The sequence below is a fragment of the Nannospalax galili genome, unplaced genomic scaffold, assembly GCF_000622305.1.
Source record: "Nannospalax galili isolate Female #2095 unplaced genomic scaffold, S.galili_v1.0 scaffold768, whole genome shotgun sequence".
Classification (NCBI taxonomy): domain Eukaryota; kingdom Metazoa; phylum Chordata; class Mammalia; order Rodentia; family Spalacidae; genus Nannospalax; species Nannospalax galili.
In genome coordinates this window covers 3479371-3500607 of record NW_008360317.1, presented here as the reverse complement: position 1 = coordinate 3500607, position 21237 = coordinate 3479371, and the positions used below count along the sequence as shown (strand labels likewise).

Sequence of the window (21237 nt, the reverse complement as noted above, 5' to 3'; positions counted from 1 at the left end):
CGGGTCGCGGCTCGGCGGACCAGCAGGCGGCGGCGGCCCTGCGATGCTGCGGGCGTCCCCGGGCGCCGACGTCGCGGCCTCTTCCTAAGGTACCAGCCCCGCTCGCCCCCTCGCCCCCTCGCCCCGGGGACCTGCTCCGGGACAGTGGCTTTGTGGAGCTCCCGGCGCGGGTGGGTGGGGCTGGGCGGGGCCGCGCCGTCGGGCGGCTTCCCTCGAGGAAGCAGTGGGGGAGGAGGGCGGGCTGCAGCTGACGGCACACCCACGCTCCAGCCTCCTCTAGCCTCCATGTGCTTGCAAAGAGGGTATGTTCCTGGAGAAAGTTTGGTGCGGAGTTTGATTGATCGATAGTCCCCGAGGCCCCTGCCTGGATGGGCCATCAGCGCGCTGCCCTGTACACCATGCGCTGGATAGGAGCGCAAGTGAGCCTGTGCGCTTGCTTTCCGACCAGAACCGCCTTTCACACACACAGAGCCTTGCTGGAGTAGAGCTCTCCGTGGGAATCTCCTAGGGAAGAAGGCTTTCTGCAGAAAGCCTTGAGTTCAACCAGAGCTCAACCTTGTGACTTCTGCTTGACTACAACAGTGCAGCAAGCAGGCTGAACCAGGTTTAACCCATGGCCAGTAGGATAGTCTCTAGACCTTTAAGAGCTTCCAAATTTAAACCTATTTTACTTTCTAATCAAAGATGCTTGTTTGCTGTGCCCAATAGGACAATTAGTTCTGTGGATTCGTTAATGTTTTCTTACTGCTCTTTAATTTGGGTTGCTTTCCTTTACTGTTGGGACAGGTGCTGTGAAGTGTCATGGTCCCCTTCTCAGAGCGAGAGAAGGGAACAAAAAATACAGAATATGTGTATCCATTTGAAGATAGCCAAAAATCTTCAACTATGGAAGTAAGATAGATCAGCTGAACATTGGTTTACAAGATTTTCTGTAATGAGGAAAATAATGTTTCAAGTTAGAGTTGACTTGACTGGAGCTGCAGAGATGGCTCAGCTGTTAAGAACATTTGCTGCTTTTGCAGAGGACAGGGCATCCACATTCATAGCCATCTGTAACTCCAGTTCCAGGAGATCTGATGCCCTCTTATGGCCTCCTCCAGCATCAGGCATGAAAATAATGTACATACATGCATACATACATACATACATACTGCCAAAAACACAGAAAATAAAATAATCTTTTTTAAAATGCTTTTAAAAAAGAATTGACTTAACCAAAACTGTACAAATGTGTCTATTATAAAATGACTTGTATCGAGGTTAATTAGATGTAGCCTTTGCTTGGTCTTGCAGTTAGCAGCTCTTGACAAACATGTTGAATTCTATTTGATTCTAATCTGTCTGGTTCCTTCCTGATCACAGGTGGATTTTCACATTTACACTCTTCTTGTTGAGACACATTCAAAGCATAAGGCAGCTTTATAATATCCTTAGCCAGGGACATCTTTTTCTGGTCTTTATAATTTACCTGTACACCCCAATACATTATCTCTTGTAAAAACACATTTAAGGATATTTCTTTAGAAGGGGTGCAACATTTACGCTGTGTCAGACACTCAGTGGGTATCACATATAGTCTCATAATCACTTCAGTGTGCTATTATTGCCATCCCTGAGTGAGTGACTAGATGGGCAAGTTTGTTTGAGACAGGTTCCTCTATGTAGTTCAGGCAGGGCTTGAACTCAATGCAGTCTAACTGCCTTAGCCTCCTAAGTACTGGGATTACAGGCATGTAACACCATACCCAGCTTACTTGCTCCTAGTTTATACCATTTCCTCCAAAACGATGTGGCAAGTAAATGCTACAGGTAAGATGTGCATCTAGGTCTGCTTGACTGCCTGCCACTGTTCTCGACCATGGTTCTGTGATGTCTTCCAATTTTTGAGAGTGAATTTTCCTGTTGTGATATAGTAGGGAGTTTAAGTATGGCAACGTATACTATGTCATTGGCTGGCTTGGCATATCAGACTTCTTTATAGAGTTTCTTCTCCCTGTGGGCCACTGTGTGCATGTGCATGGAGGGGTAACCCCAGATAGCCCTCCCAAGCTCCATCACCACAGGTCTGATTTTAAGTCTCTAATCCCTTACCTTTTCAGAAGACAGTTCACCAACTGCTTCTTTCTCTGGCACTTAAGGAGCAGTCTCTATTCTCTGTCATCTGAGGCTGGTTGGCAGTAACACACCCCTGCAGTGTTCACACTGGCTCACTTATCCTACTGTCCCAACTGTCAGAGAATTTCTGACAGAGCCTGGCCCACTTAGAAGGAAAACCTGAAGTGAAGTTGTTGGGGAAAGTAGCGTTATTCCAGGGACTCCCTGAATCCCTGAGTACTGATCAAAGAAGGAATTAATGTAAGGTCTCCAGGGATGTGAACCAGGCCTTTTCAACAGTGGGGGAATGCTACTATATACTATGACCTGTTGTCAACACTGCTGAAATATGTCTACCTTGAAGAAACCCTTTTGCCTTGGTGATGAATGTGGTTACACACCTGTTTCTAATTTGATATTAGCTTTTATGCTAAGGCAGTTTCTTGACTGAACAGCATGAAAAACATGTCACAATTGTGATTCAGTAAATTTTGAAGGTGTGCTTGAGAAAAATGGTGTCTATTGTAATTTACAGCCATTTTGGGGGGCGGGGGATTTTCTTTCCTAGGGGTGTGTGTGTGTGTGTGTGTGTGTGTGTGTGTGCGCGCGCACACATGAGTTTTGTTTTTTGGTATGGTTTTCAACTCTCTGGTTCAAAATAATTTACAGTGCTAAAAGTTAAAATAAATAAATGTGTGGCTGGAGAGATGGCTTAGTGGTTAAGAGCAGTGACTGCTCTTGAAGAGGACCTGGGTTAAATTCCCAACACCCACATAGCTCCAGTTCCAAGGGATCCAACGCCCTCTTCTGACCTCTGTGGGCATTGCACAACATGGATGCACTTACACACATGCAGGCAATACACTCATATAAAATAAAAATGATAAAATATTTTTTAAATGCATTTTTAAGTTATGACCATATGCTACTTGGACTAACCTTACACTTGGCATTTGATTGCTATTACTCTAAGTACTAAGAATCTCATGCTGGAGAGATGCCTCAGTGGTTAAGAACCCTTACTATTCTTGCAGAGGACCTGGATTCGATTCCCAACACCCTCATGGTGACTAACAACCATCTGTAACTACAGTTCCAGGGAAATCCAATGTCTTCTTCTGACTTCCGTAGGCATTTCACAACACAGGTACACTTACACATGCAGGCAATATATTCATACACATAAAATAAAAATAATAAATAAAAAATTTTAAAAAGTATCTCAAAGTCCTGTCTGTACACTTTGGGACTTCAACTAGACCCTCCTATATAGTAAATTCACTCCATCCACTTCACCAGCAGTAAGGTTTGAGTTTAGACTAGCACCTCAGTATCTCCCTTCTGTTACCTCTAAATTGTAAAACAAAACAAAAGATTGCCGGCCATGCTGGCACATGCCTTTAATTCCATCCTTCTGTAGGCAGAGGCTGACAGATCTCTGTGAGATCAAGTCCAGCCTGGACTACATAGTGAGTTCCAGGTCAGCTGTGACTACAGGGAAACCCTGTCTCAAAAAAAAATTAAAAAAATACCAAAAAACTTAAAAATCCACCCGAAACTGGAGCAGCACCAGCTAATAGCGCAAGTCAAGCATGAGGTGTGATCGTTGTCACACTCTTGCCCCAGAATGGAAGATGTGCCAAGAACATTGTTTGGATAATGGTCACTGGGATTTAAATTAGTAGTGATCTGAAAAACCATGTGGAATCATCAAAACCATCCTGTTTCCTAAAATTATTCACATGCAAATATATCATGAGCTTTAAACTGTCAAAACCCAACAATCTCACACTCTGCAGAAGTTCCTAAAACTTCTCAGAAACTAGAACTCCATCTTGTTTTGTTCAGATTTCATCAGCTCTAAAATACCATCAACTCAAGGCATGGTATCTTTATGCTATATAAGAAAGTGAAAAATCTGTACAATTTAAATTTTTTTAATTTATTTTATTTTACGTGTGTGAGTGATTTGCCTGTATGTATGTATTTGTACCCATGCATGCAATGCCTGCAGAGGCCAGAAGAGGGTGATGGATTCCCGTGGAACTGGGATTGCAGAGGGGTGTTACCTGCTATTTGGATGCTGGGAACCAAAACTGGGTCCTCTGTAAGAGCTGCTAGTGCTTTTAACTGCTGAGCTATCTCTCCAGCCCCAATCTAGACAGTTTTATGACATACCACTTTAACACTGGTCTCCCACAGCACTCTATGTATACATCATACTAGTGGCCTATGGATTTAAAGTTTCCCTCATCTCTTCCATCGGTTTTGGTACTTTTCCCTGCCAGTTCATTTGGTAGCATTGCTAGGGTGGTGATGAACAGTGTGTATGTAGGAACTTCAGTAACATAGCTTCATTGGTGTGTGTCTTCAGTCTGTAAAGCATTTTGATCTTGCTTTTCACCAATCAAAGATAAATGTTTCCTTTAATAATAAGCTGTTTGTGCCCACACTGCTCTATTCCATGCCTAGGTGCATACATAGTTTTATATCTTGCATTGCCAAGTCATAGCATAATCTTAAAAAAAAAAAACAGCTTAAATGGCACATTGTTGCATTAATTTCCCCTGTGGAAATGTGAACACGTGTCTGCTTACCCCAGATAGGGCACCAATGACAGACCAAAGAAATGATTCTAACCAAGTGTAGCTTGGGTGAACCAATAAGTTTAATTTGGGTTACTTAGAGGAGTATGGACAACTTACAGGTGTCTACATCACTGAAGAAGGGTGTCCACCGTCAGCTGTTATCTGCTGGTACATCCTAGGGAGAGGTGGAGTCTTATGTTACCTAGTGTAACCTCCCCAATGTGAGTGGAGCCAGTCTTGTGCCGATCTCCTGTAAACAATACAGATGCTCTAATTTAAAGATGGCAATGCCATATTTTTCCCAGAGGACAGAGTTCCACAACACACAGATCAATAAAAGTGAAAACAAATGGAAAACTATGACTGAGCCTATGGGCATGCATGTGCCAGGACTGCCATCAAATTGTCAGTAATGTTAACACACCCTCAGTATTAAAACATACACTGGTCTTAGAGTGTTTCAAATATGGAAAAATATCAGTGGAATATACTAATCTGCTTGTTAGCTGTAAGCTCCAAGAAGGCAAAGACTTTTCGTGTCTTGTTCTGTATTTATATGACAACCAGTTGGGACAGTCTGTAACACATAATAAATCTGCTTGGTAATTATCTATAGAATGAATGAATTTGAACATCTTCCCATGGAAGACTTGGAAACCCTTCCAGTTCACTTCTGATGTAAAATTCTGACACCTGCAGGAATGTCAAATACAGAAAAGAATGACAGGTCATCATTAGGTCCTAGATTATGATTTACAAATCCCTATCCAAAATATATGCTAGCGACAAAGCTAGATCATGGTAGAATAAATCTAGTCATTTTACCATTTTCTACTGAAGGAATTTATAGCTTGGTCCTTTCAAGTGTCCTAAATTACTTAAACTCTGCACTTAGTCCAGTTTCACATCCTGTTCCTTATACACATTTAACATAAAACATAATCATCAGGGAAATGCCTTTTTCTTCAGTAGGGCCCTTTGGATGTGAGGTCAGTGCTCTGACCTTGCCTGGATATACAACCCTGAGAAATTATATGCCCACATAAGGGCCTTGCTTTTTAATGCCAGAAAGAGCCATATTTATATTTTGACATGTTGCAGAGGAAAAAGGAAGGAAAGAAAAAAAGGAGAGGAGGGAGGGAGAGAAGGAAGGAGAGGGGAGGGCAGGGGAGGGCAGGGGAGGGAGGCAAGTCAGTCTTGCTGGACAGCACAGATCTTCATCTGTCAGTGGCTCTGTCTTCTCGGTGCACCTGCTCATGCAGAGTGTGATTCTAAACCAAGCACAGGAAGCACAGGACAAAGATGGCAACAGAAGGAATGGCAGGCACACTGTCCGAGTGGCTCCGAAGCATTCCCAAGGACGTGAAGTGAATTCACACTGCCCAGAGAACCACAGTGGAATCACTGGGCCTGCAAAAGCAAACCTTCCATCCCAGTCAAAGTGGGACCTTTGCACACATATCTCACAAACAGAGGACACTTGTAGATTTCTAAGACACATTCTAAGTGCTCATTGAGGGGAGAATAATGGATGTGGGTGAAGGTTCATCACATGTCCCCAACTACAAGTGGCACTGTTAAAGTGTAGTTGTGGGTCTGTGAATGGAAATGATAGTAGACCAAATCTGGCTCTTTTTTTTCTTTTTTAAAAATATTTTATTTATTATTTTTATTTTATGTGTATGAGTGTATTGCCTGCATGTATGTGAGTGCACCCGTGTCATGCAATGCCACGGAGGTCAGAAGAGGGCTTCGGATTCCCCTGGAACTGGAGTTAAGGACGGTTCGTAGCCATCATGTGGGTGCTGGGAATTGAACACAGGTCCTCTGCAAGAGCAGTCAGTGCTCTTAACCGCTGAGCCCTCTCTCCAGACCCCCAGATCTGGCCCATTTATCTAGGAGGAAACAATTGTTAATTGAGTCCTTTAGTTATATACTGATAAAACAAATATAATTGTTTTTATATTAAGTATTTTTAGCATGGGTAAAGCAATGTAAATTACAAAAAAAGTTTAAAACTTGTTTGCTGAGTGCAGAAGATGGGATGGAAGAAAACTAATTCTGTAGTTATGTGGGATGCTCTGTGATGCCTCAGATTTGTTTTAATCTAGTATAATATACACAGAAATGATTATCGCTGCGGAAGATGTTTGTTTTACTCACATTGCCCTAGAAGGAAGAGGCTTGGCACACTACACAGGGCTTCCACCTGTAGAAGCACCAGGTCAAGAGGCAGAAGATGTGAGGAGCAGTGTGGGCAGAAACAGGTGAGGCAGGGTAGAAAGATTGAGACTGGCTACTTTGAATCAGTTCAGCAGGCTCTCTGTAGAGAGATCGTCCCTGATTGCCCAATGCCTGTCCTTAGAGTGATAGTGACCCAGGATGGAAGGGCTACTGAAGAGGTGGTGGGGTGGGCTCTGATTGGCTTGCATTTGAGGTCTATAGTAAGCCCATATTCTCTCCAGGCATTGGCTAACCCAGGGTAGGGAGTGGTATGGGGAGATCCCTCAGGTCAGCAAGACTCTGAGATAGCAGAACACCAGAATGCAGAAAATAAAACCTAGGATTAATACATGGGGATTTTATTTAAATGGTTAACTAATGAATTAGGCCTATGGACACATAGAATGTCCTATCAAAGGAACAGAGACACCTCCCTTGGGGTCTGACGGATATACTCATTCAGTAAACATTAATTAAATATGAGTCACCATGCCAGATGGCCCAGCTCTGCTACACTCAGTCTTTAATGGATACAGTGTCAGGTGTACAGTGTTTATCCTGAGAAATAGAAAAAGCCAGAAAGCATGTACTATTTAAAAGATCCCCAGATGTATGGTGAACCATCAGAATGAAAAGGAGCCAAGACACATAAATCTGTTACAGATTAATGACACCTAAACTCTCAGCAGTTGTGGTTACCTGTACAAAACCTGGAGAAGAACAGTCTAGTCAAAATTCCGGCTTGAGCTATGGGCAGTTGAGGGCTGCTGGTGGCGGGAAGAGAGTCATTTTTCTTTGGGATTGTGGCCCCTGGTAGGTAGCCCATGCCCCAGTGGATAATCTGACCCCCATGTGTCTATTAATTAATTATATAATATTAATTAATTATGCCTGTTATATTAATTAGATTCAGTGGGTTACTAAAAGAAGAGGAGGAAGAGGAGGAAGAGGAGGAGGAGATGATAAAGCTGGGAGGGTGCAGTATTGGTGGGTGCAGGGGAAGTTGGAGGGGAAAGGGAAGCTGGATATGATCAAAATACATTGTATATGTGTATAAAATTAAAAGAATAAATGAGAATACCATAAAAATTAGTCAACCCTTGTGCACATACTTTAATAGGCATAAGATCTTAAAGTCTTTAAGATGCCATATGTCTGGGGCATGTCCTTATTCACTGTACATTTGGAATATCAAAATCAAAAGCATGAAAGTTAAACTTTTAAGTGTGTGTGTATATGAAGTAAATTTTGTATTACAAATTTTGTGCTCCAGAGTAGGTTTCTACATGTTCATTACTACATGTTACTCAAAGCAGCATCAAACATGTTTTTCTTCTCGACTTCATGTCAGTATTGTTTAGATGATGTGTGTGTATGCAGTGGTGCCGGGTAAGTTATAGGAAGGCAGTTAACAGACTATGGGATGGTGATAAGCCTTGGTGCTGAATGCTTAAAATATGACAGAGGGTGGCAGTGAGGCAGTGAATGTAATGGACACACTTAGACTCGGGATGTTACTCATGAGGATGGCAGGAGTGCATGAAGGCTGAGTGGTAGGGCTCGCTGCTAAGTGACTGGTTACATCAGCCTCAGGACTTGTTTTTATGGGGTTAATTAATGATTATAGTGCCTTTATAATCTAATGATTTTTTCCTTAGACTCTTGACATTAAGAAACAATACCGAAAAAAAGCAGGAAGCTAATCTAATATGAAGGTAATTCCTTCACAGTGAAAACTAGAGATGGCACCTGTTTCCACTTTGTGACTTTGTACACATCTCCTTTTGGAGTTTATCTGCATTATAGAAATTGCAGGAGTGTCTTTCCTAAATCACAGATGCTCCCCTATTGTGTTTCCAGACTAACATAGCTCTTCACTGGCCATCAAAAGGATGGATGTATGGATGACCTGGGTGTGATGTTGGTCAGGAGTGTCCTTGGGTTTGCCCACACCTAGGAAGAATGTGTTTTAACTGGATAAGCATTTTTCATTCTGGACTTCTGTAGCCTTTAGTCTACAGTACAACCCAAGAATTAGCCCATCTCATTCAGTCCAATTAAGTAATACACAGAAGTATTCTTAAGTCCTTGGCTTCCTGGAGCCTTTTGTCTATACTGATGCTTATAAGGGAGACCCAGTAGTAGGAGAAGGCACAAGAAATTAGGGGAAGCTTCCTGGAACTGTTTCAAGTATTTACATTGCAGCTTAACTTTAATCTTAGTGAATCTGAATTGCATTCGTTTGGGGGTAAGGTGAGAAAAGACATCTTCTGCTTATTTTTTCACTCTACAGTCTATCAATATGCCTGCTGCAGCTTAGTATTTGTTGAATAAAAAAATATTGGTTAACTGGTAGACACAGAAATTGTCAAAGATTCTTTGAGCTCAGAGGCGCCTGTTAATTATGAATAAAAAGCCCCAATCTGATAGTTATGTAATCAAGTATAAAGAACCAAAAACATCAAAACAGTTAACAAATAGAACCAATGAAGCTAACTTGTCTTAAATATTTATCACAAATAGCCACATTAAAATTTTATAACATTGCTTTGAAAACTAGATGACTAAAAATAATAGTACAGAAAATTCATATTTTCATTTTTAGATTATTTAGTAAACCTAATTTAAGACAGACAGACAAAGCCTTGGAGAAAGGTCAATTATTTAATATGTGTTAGGAAAAATTAACAATTCAAAAACAGTAAGGAAAAGAACATATTTCAGTCATAACCAAATATTATAATAGTTAGATCATAGCATTAATACTGGGAGGAGGAAGGGAATGAGAGAAAGAAAGAAATGATGATTATATATTTATGCCAGATGAAAGCAAGTAATATTTCTGACTATTCTTAATATCCTAAAGAAGAGATGCATTGTAATAAAGAAAGCTGAAAAGCAAAAAAACAATGAACATCAAGCTGGTGTGGTGGCAAATGCCTTTAATCACTTAAAGGGCAGAGGCAGGAGGATCTCTGTGAGTATGAAACCAGCCTAGTCTACATAGAGAGTTCTAGGTCAGCCAGGGCTACCCAGTGAGACCCTGACTCAAAATTTTGAAACAAGGGGCTGGAGAGATGGCTTGGCAGTTAAGAGCACTTTTTGCTCTTGCAGAGGATCTAGGTTTGATTCCCAACACCCACATGACAACTAACAGCCATCTCTAGCTCCAGTTACAGGGGACCCAATGCCCTCTTCTGACCTCTGTGGGCATTGCATAACACAGGTGCACTTACATACATGCAGGCAATATACACATACAACATAAGTAATAATAATATTTTTTAAAAATTAAAAAATCAAAACAAACAAAATGATGAGCATCATAAAGAAATACTGAAAGACAGAGTAACAAATACATGAACGAGCATGGGTAATGAAAGGTTACTTAAGAATTGATGTATGAGTTGTTATGTGGTATATGTACTCAGATTTTAGCCTGGGGTGGAAGAAGGGGAGGCCAGCATTACATCATCACATGGAAGGTTCATTTTGACAAAAGTCAGGACTATATGGGCTATATCAGAAACCACTAAAGACAGAGCTACATATACAGATTTTCTTTTTTAACTTTGATATCTTTCCAGATGGTACAAAAACATCTACCACAGACTTCAGATTGGACACGATGGTATATAAGCAGTTAATTGGATGATGTGTTCTCATTCTCTCTCTCTCTCTCTCTCTCTCTCTCTCTCTCTCTCTCTCTCTCTCATTTTTGTTTCTAAGGGTCTATTTGTATAACCAAGTTGTCCTGGAACTCATAATCCTCCTGCCTCAGCCTCTCCAGTGCTGGCATTGCAGGTGTGTTTCACCATGCCTGGATTGTTGTAGCTCTTAAAAACAGGTTATCTATCATAGTATTTGTGGTGGTTTGAGTGAGAATGTCACTCACAGGCTCCAAGTATTTGAGCACTTGGTCCCAATTTGGTGGTGCTGTTTGGGGAGCATCATGGGGCCTTTAGGAGGTGCGGCCACCTGGAGGAAGCACATCACTAGGGGTGGACTTTAGCCTTGCCCAATTCCAGATTGTCTCTCTCTGCTTCTTGTGCCTACGTGAAGATGTGAGTGTTCAGTTTTCTGCCCAGGCTGCCTCCTGCCACCCCCTGCCCTGCATGCCTACCCCAGCATGATGCACTCTTGTCCCTCTGGAACCGAGAATCAAATAAACTCTTCCTTCCATAAGTTGCCTCAGTCATGGTGTTTTAACATAGCAACAGAAAATGTAACCAATAGAGTACTGAAATGTAGTCTCAATCCCAAAGAAATGTTCCCTTCAGTGTTGTTTCTCTCACCCCTGTTGGAGTTAGAGGTGGAAAATCTCTCTGTGAGTGCCCATGGAAATGGAGAATACCTCTCCTGGTCAGCAAAATTACCAGAAGAGGAATTTGAGGGCTGTGGAGTGATAGCTATATTGTAAGTTCTCATCCAAAGTTGATTCTATCAGAATCAGTGAACCTTGCCACAGAAATTTTGGGGAGAAAATTCTGAACATGTATGGAATTCTTTTTACTTTTCATTATTTCCTAAACTGGGGCTTCTTAAACATTTTCCACTTGCAACCCCTTTTCATCCAAAAAATTTATTTTAAAATGATTCTTTGGTGTACACATAATGGCAGTTTTGCATACTGACATAGATGTATTTATTTTGACATAAACAATTAAATCTCGTATAATTGTTAGATACTGCAGGTATAGAGCATCCTCAGTGTTTTTCAGAGTTGATCAATATTTTTATAATCATCAATGCTGAGAATGCTGCTTCTTATAAATACATAATATAAAATGGTAAAAAGTATGTGTAGGGCTATTTCAGAAATTCTGTTCTAGTCTTAAGCCCAAATTCTTTAATGCCTTTTTAAAAATTAAGCTACAAGTCAAGCAGCAGTTTCTTTTTTTAAATCAGCCATTCTGCCAGGTGTGGTGGGACACATCTTTAATGCCAGCATCATGAGGCAGAGGCAGGCAGATCTCTATGAGATAAAGGTCAGCCTGATCTCCATAGCAAGTTTCAGGCCATCTGGGGCTACAGGGAAACCCTGTCTCAAAACAACAACAACAACAACAAAATAAACCATTCTAACACAACACAGCCCAAAGATACACTCATGTGATAGTTAGATGATGAATGACGGTAGGAAAATATTAAGTCTTTGATTTCTGTAATTGTCATTATACTTCTATAAAAGCAAAACACTTTGTATGAACAGTAAGAACATTGTAATGTGTAACATACAGTCATCTCAAATAGGAGCTGAGGTATCATAAGCAGTGCTTGTAGGTGGTGTGTGGTATGATGGCGTATACCTTGCAAAGTGTGCTGCGTTCAGTACCAAGGCTGTAGGGAAGTCACATGATACAATTCAGATGAGCACTGCCAGAAACACCACAGAGGCTTTACAGGTTTGATTTTGAATGATTTTTTTTTTTTTTTTACTGTTGTGTGTTCAGAAACTTTTTACTATTGCCACTTTTTTTGTGATCCACTGTTGTGAGAATTTTCGCCTGAAGTGGGGAGGGGGGACTAGGTAATATCTACTCACCTCCTCCCAAGCCCAATGGCAAAACAAAGTTTGGTTCCATCAAAGTTCACCCAGAGGAACCAGTGAGTTTATTGGGCTTACTTTACAGAACATGAGTGAGGAATTATTAACAAAAGCATGGGTGACTCCAAAGCAACCACACTGGAAAGTCTTCACCCTGCATGGATGATAGCTTCTCCAAAGCTCTGTAGATGGAGACCCACCCCACTCCTTCTCAGCCCATATACTGTAGCCCCTCCCCAAACCTGAGGCTATGTGAAGTTGGGGAAAAATTATATACAGTTGGTTGAGAGGACAGGCTGACCACTCAGATGAGAGTCCCATGACCCTCCCTGTCCCCCTTCTAAGAAGGAATGCCAATAGTCAACAAGCCCAATTGGGATGATCTTTTGCAAGGAGGTACAGCTAAACTCATGAAGATGATGGCAGTTTGACTTGGAGGTCAGTCCTATATAACACACACAGTTTAAGAAGCTGGGTCCTAAACAGTGCAGTATAGCAACTACTAATATTTACATGGCATTTGCCTTGTATTCACTATTGTAAGTCATCTAGAGAGGACTTAAAGAATATGCTAGGGTGTGTGTATGCCTATGCAGGTACTAAACCACTTTATATAAGGGACTTAAACATCTTCAGATTTTCATATCCTTGGGGCCCCAGTCTCACACAGATACTGAGAGACTGATAGTGACAATGTTGGGTATTTGTGGCATAGAAAGATCTGTCACTCAAACTGATCTGGACTCGCTGTCCCCTCACCACGGCATAAGAAGAAATCAATGACTGTTGGAGGCTGTGAGGTTGGTATCACCCTAAGGGCTTCACATTCCCTCTGTATCATCTAATTCCCCCATGTGGTAGAGTCTGTTATTATCTCTGTTTTATAGATTAGGAAACTGAAGAACAAACAGGTTAGGTAGTTTCCCAAAGTCACCCTGACAGCCCATGAAGGAGATAGGCATAGAGCCCAAACTATCCTAAGAACTGTCATTTCATGATGACAGTACACTCCTATGGGGCGTGCTCAGCATTCCTGTGCCTTAGCTTCCATGTCTGCTGTCTGTTCATGTCCCCCTGGTAGGTTTCCTGAGCTTAGGTCACTTGCCTCAGGTGTCTATGCACCAATGCTACCATTACTGTTGCTGCTTTTATTGCTTTTGGAAGTCCCTCCCGTGTACTGATCTAGTCAAAGTTGCAGATATTTTCTCCCGCTGCTGTCAAAGCAAAGCCCTCTCTTCACTCTTCATATCACATATGTGCACAGCTCCCTTACTGCCACAAGCCAACTTAGAACTCTTTTCCCTCAGAGACCTGTCTCTTCTTCCTTACGTGAAGGACTACTTGAGTGGGAAGCAGAAAGAAAACACATTTTAAAAGGAAGGGGGTGAAGCAGTTTTATTCCCAGCAGGAGATTGCACCCACTCATACAGCAGTGGAATTAAAACCCCCAAAAGTAGAACAAGAAAAACATTTCCATTCAAGACTCCTGGGCCAGGATTGGGGAACTATCATCTTTATTTGTGAGCTTTATTTTTGAGCCTTTGAATCCTGGATACATTGTCTTAAGTAAGAAGAAAATCATATAGGCTTCTAGTTTCTCCTGAAGCATTGACTAAACAGAAAGAGTGCATTTAATTACAGCTTCCATGAGCTCCAGGTAGCTAACAGATCTTAAACAGTCTTACAAATGTACTATGACCAATGAAGATTATATTGTATCCCCCCTGACTTTGCCTTAAAGAAATCTTGGGGGCACTTGGGAGTTTTGAGGAATCAATTTTCACATTGCTCTTTAATTCTCAGAAGTTCACATAGGTAAGTGGCTTTTGATTAACACATTTTAAAAAATGTCTTTTAAAATGTAATTGAATAGATTTTTCAGCACTAATACATTGTGTGTGTGTGTGTGTGTGTGCATGCGTGCTGTGCATGTCTTTGTGTTCACGTGTGGGGGTGATGTGTATGTAATGGTGCATGTGTGTGCACATGCCTGTGGAGCCTGAAGGTTGACATCAAGAGTCTTCCTTAATGGCTTTCCACCCACTCACTGAGGCAGGATTTCTTACCAGCACCCAGAACTTGCTGATGTGGCTTGGCTCTCTATCCGGCGTGCTCCAGGGCTCTCATGTCTCTGCCTTCCAAATGCTAGAATTACAGGCCAGCTGCCACACCCACTGGGTTTTTACATGGGTCCTGAGGGTCCAAACTCAGGCCTTCATGCTTGTATGACAAGTGCTTATCCACTGAGCAATCTCCCCAGCTTTTGGTGCTAAAAACAGTTTTTAGAATATACTCTCACATAAGGAATTTCAGTGAAGAAACATTTGAAAATTTAGTTAATATGAGAAAGTAGAACTCATCCATAATCCTACCTCCTAAATACACTTCATATTCGCATTTTTATTTTTTCCCAGATTACTCCTCCCACCACACACACACACACACACACACACACACACACATTTGGACATACTGTTTACAAAAATAAATCTCTTTAATGTTATTTATAAGAGGCTTTTTCACCTAGCAACATTTATCTCAGCTGTCTTTCCATGATAATGGGTCACTTAGTACTTAGATTATTTTAGGCAGACTGTAGTCATCAAGCTGTCCTTGTATGTGACACACTAGAAGAGTCACTTATCAGCAATGAGGCTTAAAACTGTATCCATCTCTACACAGACCCTCCTCTGTGCCTCAAAGAGTTTTCCAGTAGCTCAAGCTTGGCTTCTCCTACTAAGTGAGGACTCTGCACTGGGACTCCTCCCTCTGCCCAGATTGACCTGCTAAGCCTCCCACTATTTGTATAGACTACATGGGGGTCTTAAGGTTCCAAGTAGCTCTGGCATGGAAGTACAAATGAGCTTTTCCTGCCTTGTATCTTGTAATAAGTGAATGTCATGAGACACACAGCCCCTCCAACCAGCCTCTTAAAAACCAAGCCCATCTGCCAATGAACACTGCCATTAAAAATGCCAACACCCTCCCCATCTTATAATTTCCATTTCTACAGCTGGCTCTCAATTATTGCTTCTCCTGGCAGCCAAGATACCAAAGATAATTGAAGCCCACGGATAATACCCAAACTGCATGGTGGTTTACATCTCCCCATCAGTCTCTGGAGCTGCTTACAAATGGACTGCTTCCAGCATCTCCTCCTTTTACCTTCCCGGATTCAGCACCTAACAAGCAATGAGGTCACCAAAATCTTGTTGCTAAAGAGGCCTGCAAGAGCAGTCTTTCTTCACTGTCACACTTCTGATCTGGCTTGGTGTCTGACTAGTACTGTTCCTACTTCTTTTTTTATTTAGATATTTGCCCATGAACATGTGTGTGTGTGTGTGTGTCTGTGTGTGTGTGTTGTTTTTGATACTCAGTTTCTCCAAAAGTACATCACAGCCCTTCAAATATGTCCCTACTAATTGTTGTTCTTTTGTTTTTGGATGGTTGTGTCTTTGTTGTTTTTTTCCTGAGTCTGTCCCTACCTTACCCCCAAACTCCTGCTAAAACCACAAACAAATCAGAACAAAAGACGTAAGTATGATGTGTGTATTTGTACACCTATCTATATGGTACACGCCTATACACATCTTTAAATGAATGAAAGATGTCCTTCTGTAACCTCAAATATTTTTATTCTCTTAGCTGTCTCACTGTTGGGCATCAAGCCTTAAACTCACCAGCCACTAAATGTGCCCTGAGACAGAACACCCTTCCTCCTAGCCAGCATGGGTTCTGCTTCAGCTCTCTAACCATCTCTACCCTCCCCTTCCTCCCCCAGGGAAGCCTAGACTGCCAGTTCCACCCCTTCAGAGTTTCTGTGTCTCTCTTCTTTCTCTGGTGCCGTGTCCTTTCTTATTCTGGAATTTTTGTCCTTCAGGACACAGGATATGTCTGAAAGAGCAAACTCTATGATACTTTCCCTGACCATCACAACTGTTAGGTTACATAAGGCAATGTGGCCTAGTTAAAAGATCCTTTTGCTTAAAGGGCATCATTAGCCTGTCACATGCCAGGGCACTTTGTGGCTAATGGGGTTGAAGCCCTAAGAAAGGGTTACTGACCTCTGCTTACATCATGGATGCTGAGCAAGTCCATTCTGATCTAGGCATCATAAAGCACTTATCTCTGAACATGCTTTCCCATCTTTGCTTTGTAAGTGCCTGATTTCTTAGCAGGAGTGGCAATCCAGGCCCAGGGGACTGCAGCAGCCTGTTTGAATAATCTGCCAATAACCTTAAAAGCTTTCCAGACACTGACACTCACAAGCACTTACTGGCTAGTGCAGATTGGATGAGTGCCTTCTTGATGTTTTAGTTTCTCCTCAGTGCTTGTTAAACAGTCAAGGTATTTATCAGAAATGTCAATGGAATGCAAACAAGTTATAGTATGTGCTTTTCCCTATACTTTTTACTGAAATTGAGAACCTAATCTCTTATTGTATTATTTTTCCTTCAGTCTACAAAGGAATACCGGGAGTGTTGAAAAGAAATCATATGTGTAACTTCCCCTCCCTCTCCAGTTAACAGAAGACAGGGTGACACAGCCTTCTGAGCTTCCAGCTAGGACAGAGCACTGAAGACTGTAGATCTTCCTACAAAATCAGGAGCCATATCTGTGGCCCCTGTCATTTCCCACCAGCAGTGTCTCAGGCACACTGTCTGAGACTGGCTGGTACCAGCTACACACTCTCCTCCTTGAGTGCCTTCACTGGGGTCTTAAAGACTCCAAAGTGTAAGAATTACACTGAGTATGATAAAAATTTTACTCAATTCTAGAAGGGAAGAAGGTCTAGATGGCCTCCCATCCTACACACCTAATCTCTGCAGTAGGGAAGGGCCAGAAGGATGGCTTTTAAACCCAAATCCTTCAACTTCATAGCATAAAGTGAACCCAAGAAATCACGAATTAGAGGGAGACTGAGGCTGTTCACTCCTGACATGTGCTTAAGGCTGTAGGGAGATCTCAACTGCTTATGGATGGTCAAACTGGACTGTTTCTTATTGTGGTTCAAGAGGATATAAATTCCTACAACTTTCACTATAATTCTGAATGACTACTCCAAATATGCCTTCAGAGTTCTCAGATTCTTTTCTTTTTTATTTATTTATTTTTATTTTATGTGTATAAATGTTTTGCCTGCATGTATATAAGTACACCACATGTGTGCAGAGTCAGCAGAAGCCAGAAGGGGGTATCAGATCCCCTATAATTGGAGTAATGGACCATTGTCAGTCACCACATGAGTGCTGGGAACTAAACCTGGTCCTTTGGAAGAGCAGCCATTGCTCTTAACCCCTGAGCCTCTCTCCAACCCCCCCCCCAGTTCTCAAATTCTAGAGTATACCGTACCAGTACAGTAATTTAAAGATATATCTTCTTTTGAATCATGAGTGAGAACTGATGACATTTATTTTGTTTGCTACTTGGGAAGTGAGTTCATTGTGAATATTGACATTGGGTGATTGAATGATGTAAATAAAACAGAACCTCCTTTCTAAAATAATCATTTAGAGTGCGATAATATATGTCAAAACCAAATCAAGTCATAAGAAAGCTCTTTTTCCCATGAAATTGGTTTGTGAAAACCTAGGTCTCATTCGTTAGTGTTCTCACACTACCTGGAAAGAACTGAGACCACACACATTCCACAAAAAGGAATAAAAGTAACTAGAGTTCAATCTGGAAGTTGAATAGTCTTAATGTCCCCATCGTAGAGAAGGTACTGTCTTTAAAAGCAGGATCCCAAGTAACTTTTTTTCCTTTGATGTCTGGTTGACTGAATTCAGCTGACCTTTTAATCCTTGGGTATGCTCACGAGTCTTATCAGTGAACCTGAGTGAAGTTTCTAAATTTTTGTGAATGGGGCACAAAAATCGGCCATTCCAATTCCCATTCTAGGAAGTGGCCTCTCTTTTACTTAAACATACATTAAATAAGGGGATTTGTTTCACTGAAAAAGACCATCATGGAGTGCTGGCCAAGCAAAGCTAAAGGTGGCAAATGAGTTGTTAATCTATTCTGTAGCTGATCTTAAATTGTTACTTAATTACCAGTAGATTCTTCTGTTTTATAAATTAAAAAAAAAAAAACAATGTATTTGGCATCGGCAGTAGCTTATGCTTTCTGTTTTGTACTGTTTGACTCTGGGGATGGAATCTAGGGTCTTGCATAAACTAAGCAAGCAAGCAAGCACTCTGTTACTGAGCTGTATCCCAGCTCCTCTTTGTCCCCCCACAGTGTAGAAAGTACCACTTCACAATTACAATAAAGCCTCGTTGATTTTCCATTATAAAAGACCCATGTTCTAATATGCTAGTTTTTCAGATGGTTTACACTTGGTTGGGCTCCTTCTGAAACAGCTGCTTCCCTCTGCCTTCAGAGGTAGGTAGCACCAAAGCTCCCCTTCCTTGCTGTGGTTGGATAACTGGGTAATCTGTGTGGACATGGTGATGTGCTTTCCAGATCTGTAAACCTAGGTGTGCAGAATGTCCATTGAGCTAAGTTAGTACAGATGTGTGTTCTCTCTTTGTATTTATGAACTTGTTTATTTTTTTTTCATGGATTCTCATGGTTACTTCTCATGCCTGCCATAGTATTCCTGCATAGCTATTCCTACAGTTACCTGGGTAGACCCATACCTCTCTTGTCTAGGAGGAATACCCTGAAAGTGCTATGTATACTTCAAAAAATGGTAAGACAGCTCAGATTGACAACCCTTAATTCAGGCAATGTTGCATATTTATATTGATCATTCTCAAATATGAATTTAGGACTCTGGACATGGTGGCAGGCACCTTTAATCGCAGCCCTCAGGAGGCAGAGGCAAGTGGATCTTTGCAAGAGTGAGGCCAGCCTGGTCCACATAGTGACTTCCAGGTGGGCTGGGACTAGGAAGACCCTGTCAAAAAATAAAAAATGAATTTAGGTTGAAGAGTAGCTTTTGATTTGTCATAACAGAACCAGAAAACTTCTGAAATAATATTTCATAAAGTTTTGAATTCACTGGAAACTACATGTAAAGTCAGTCGTTCAGTCTTTACCTGAAGTTAGTTCATTACTTGTAACTTGTTTAAAAATTGTGGCTTAAATTAATAAATAACATAAGTAAAACTTTTGGCAGTAAAGTTGATAAAAAGCCTAAAAGCAGATAAATGAGAGTTTTAAAGAACTCAACATCATTGCTCACATGATTGTAATTGTAATTTTTGTAAGCAAAGGAAAGATTAAATATATTTAGAGTTATATGTCTCTCAGCTTTAAGGTACTGGCCATGAATTAAATAACTTGAGAACTTGGTGTATGTATAAATTCCTAAAGAAATCATCTTTTGGGGCTGGAGAGATGGCTCAGCAGTTAAGAGCACTGGCTGCTCTTGCAGAGGACCTGAGTTCAATTCTCAGCACCCACATGATGGCTTACAACCATCTATAACTCCAGTTCCAGGAAATCCGACACCCTTTTCTGACTTCTGTAGGCATTTCATGACATGGGTGCACTTACACACATGCAGGCAATATACTCATACATATAAAATTAAAAAATAAAATATTTTTAAAAAGAAATCAACTTTCCTCATACATACTTAACAATATGAACACATCATTTTTTATTTATTTTCTCTTTTTAATATATATTATTTATTATTTTATGTGTATGAGTGTATTGCCTGCATGTATGTGAGTGCACCCATGTCGTGCAGTGCTGCGGAGGTCAGAAGAGGGCTTCAGATCCCCCTGGAACTGGAGTTAAAGGCAGCTCATAGCTGCCATGTAGGCACTGGGAATCGAACATGGGTCCTCTGGACGAGTAGTCAGTGCTCTTACCCTCTGAGCCATCTCTCTAGCCCTTTAATTTATTTTCAGTTGATTTGTTCTTTCATGGAATAGACACAGTACATCCATATTTTATTATGGCTCTCACAGCATGCTGTCTTCAGAATTATGAGTAGATACATTTTAGCATGTAAGAAACTAAATATCCTGGCTTTCTTGATTAAAATTTTCTATATAGTTAGCTGGGTGTGGTAGCGCATGCCTTTAATCCCAGAACTCAGGAGGCAGAGGCAGGTAGAGCTCTGTGAGTTCAAGGCCAGCCTGGTCTACATGGTGAGTTCCAGGCCAGCTGGGGCTACTGGGAGACCCTGTCTCAAAAAGACAAAAAAAAAAAATTCTATATAGTTATGCAGAAGTGGCTGTGAATAGCATAGTAAAATGCTGTTTCATTCAAACATTTTCTGTCCTATGGGGAGATATGTTTGCAACAGCAGCTTCCACTATTGTCCTTGGGTAACATTTAAATGTTTCTCCTGGGGCTGGAGACCTGGCATAGTGCTTAAGAGCACTGACTGCTCTTGCAGAGGCCATGGGTTTGTTTCCCAGCACCCCCACGACAGCTCACAACTGTCAGTAACTCCAGTTCCAGGGAGCCGATGCCCTCTTCTGGCCTCTGTGGACATTGCTTAACATGGGTGCACCTACATACATTCAGACAAAACACTCATACACATAAAATAAAAATAAATTAATTTTAAAACTTTAAAGTTTTACCTCTTTTCACTTCTTTTCAGTTCTAGACTAGAGGTACAATCTTTTGGACTTTTCCCTTATTTTTTTTCCACCCTGCCAGTCACCTGGAACAGGACAGTTTTTCAGTAAAACTGATTATTCAGCATGTTTAAGGCAGATAATTTAGGTCCCCAAACCATTTGAGATCAGAAAGATGTTCTTTCTTCTCTTCACTAATCCTGTTCACAGGATGATTATAAACCATTCTTTCACTTTG

The 21237-nt window shown here is 41.2% G+C and overlaps 1 protein-coding gene and 1 pseudogene across 1 annotated transcript in view; one reads left to right on the top strand and one right to left on the bottom strand.

The window, feature by feature from the left end:
* The window catches only part of LOC103727251, a 17754-nt pseudogene extending 17377 nt beyond the window's left edge, over positions 1-377 (bottom strand).
* Fry (FRY microtubule binding protein) overlaps positions 7-21237 on the top strand; it is a 479403-nt gene continuing 458172 nt past the window's right edge. Inside the window, exon 1 of the mRNA XM_029559622.1 lies at positions 7-89. The gene's annotated coding sequence lies outside the window, so the exon portion shown is untranslated. The remainder of the gene's footprint in view (positions 90-21237) is intronic.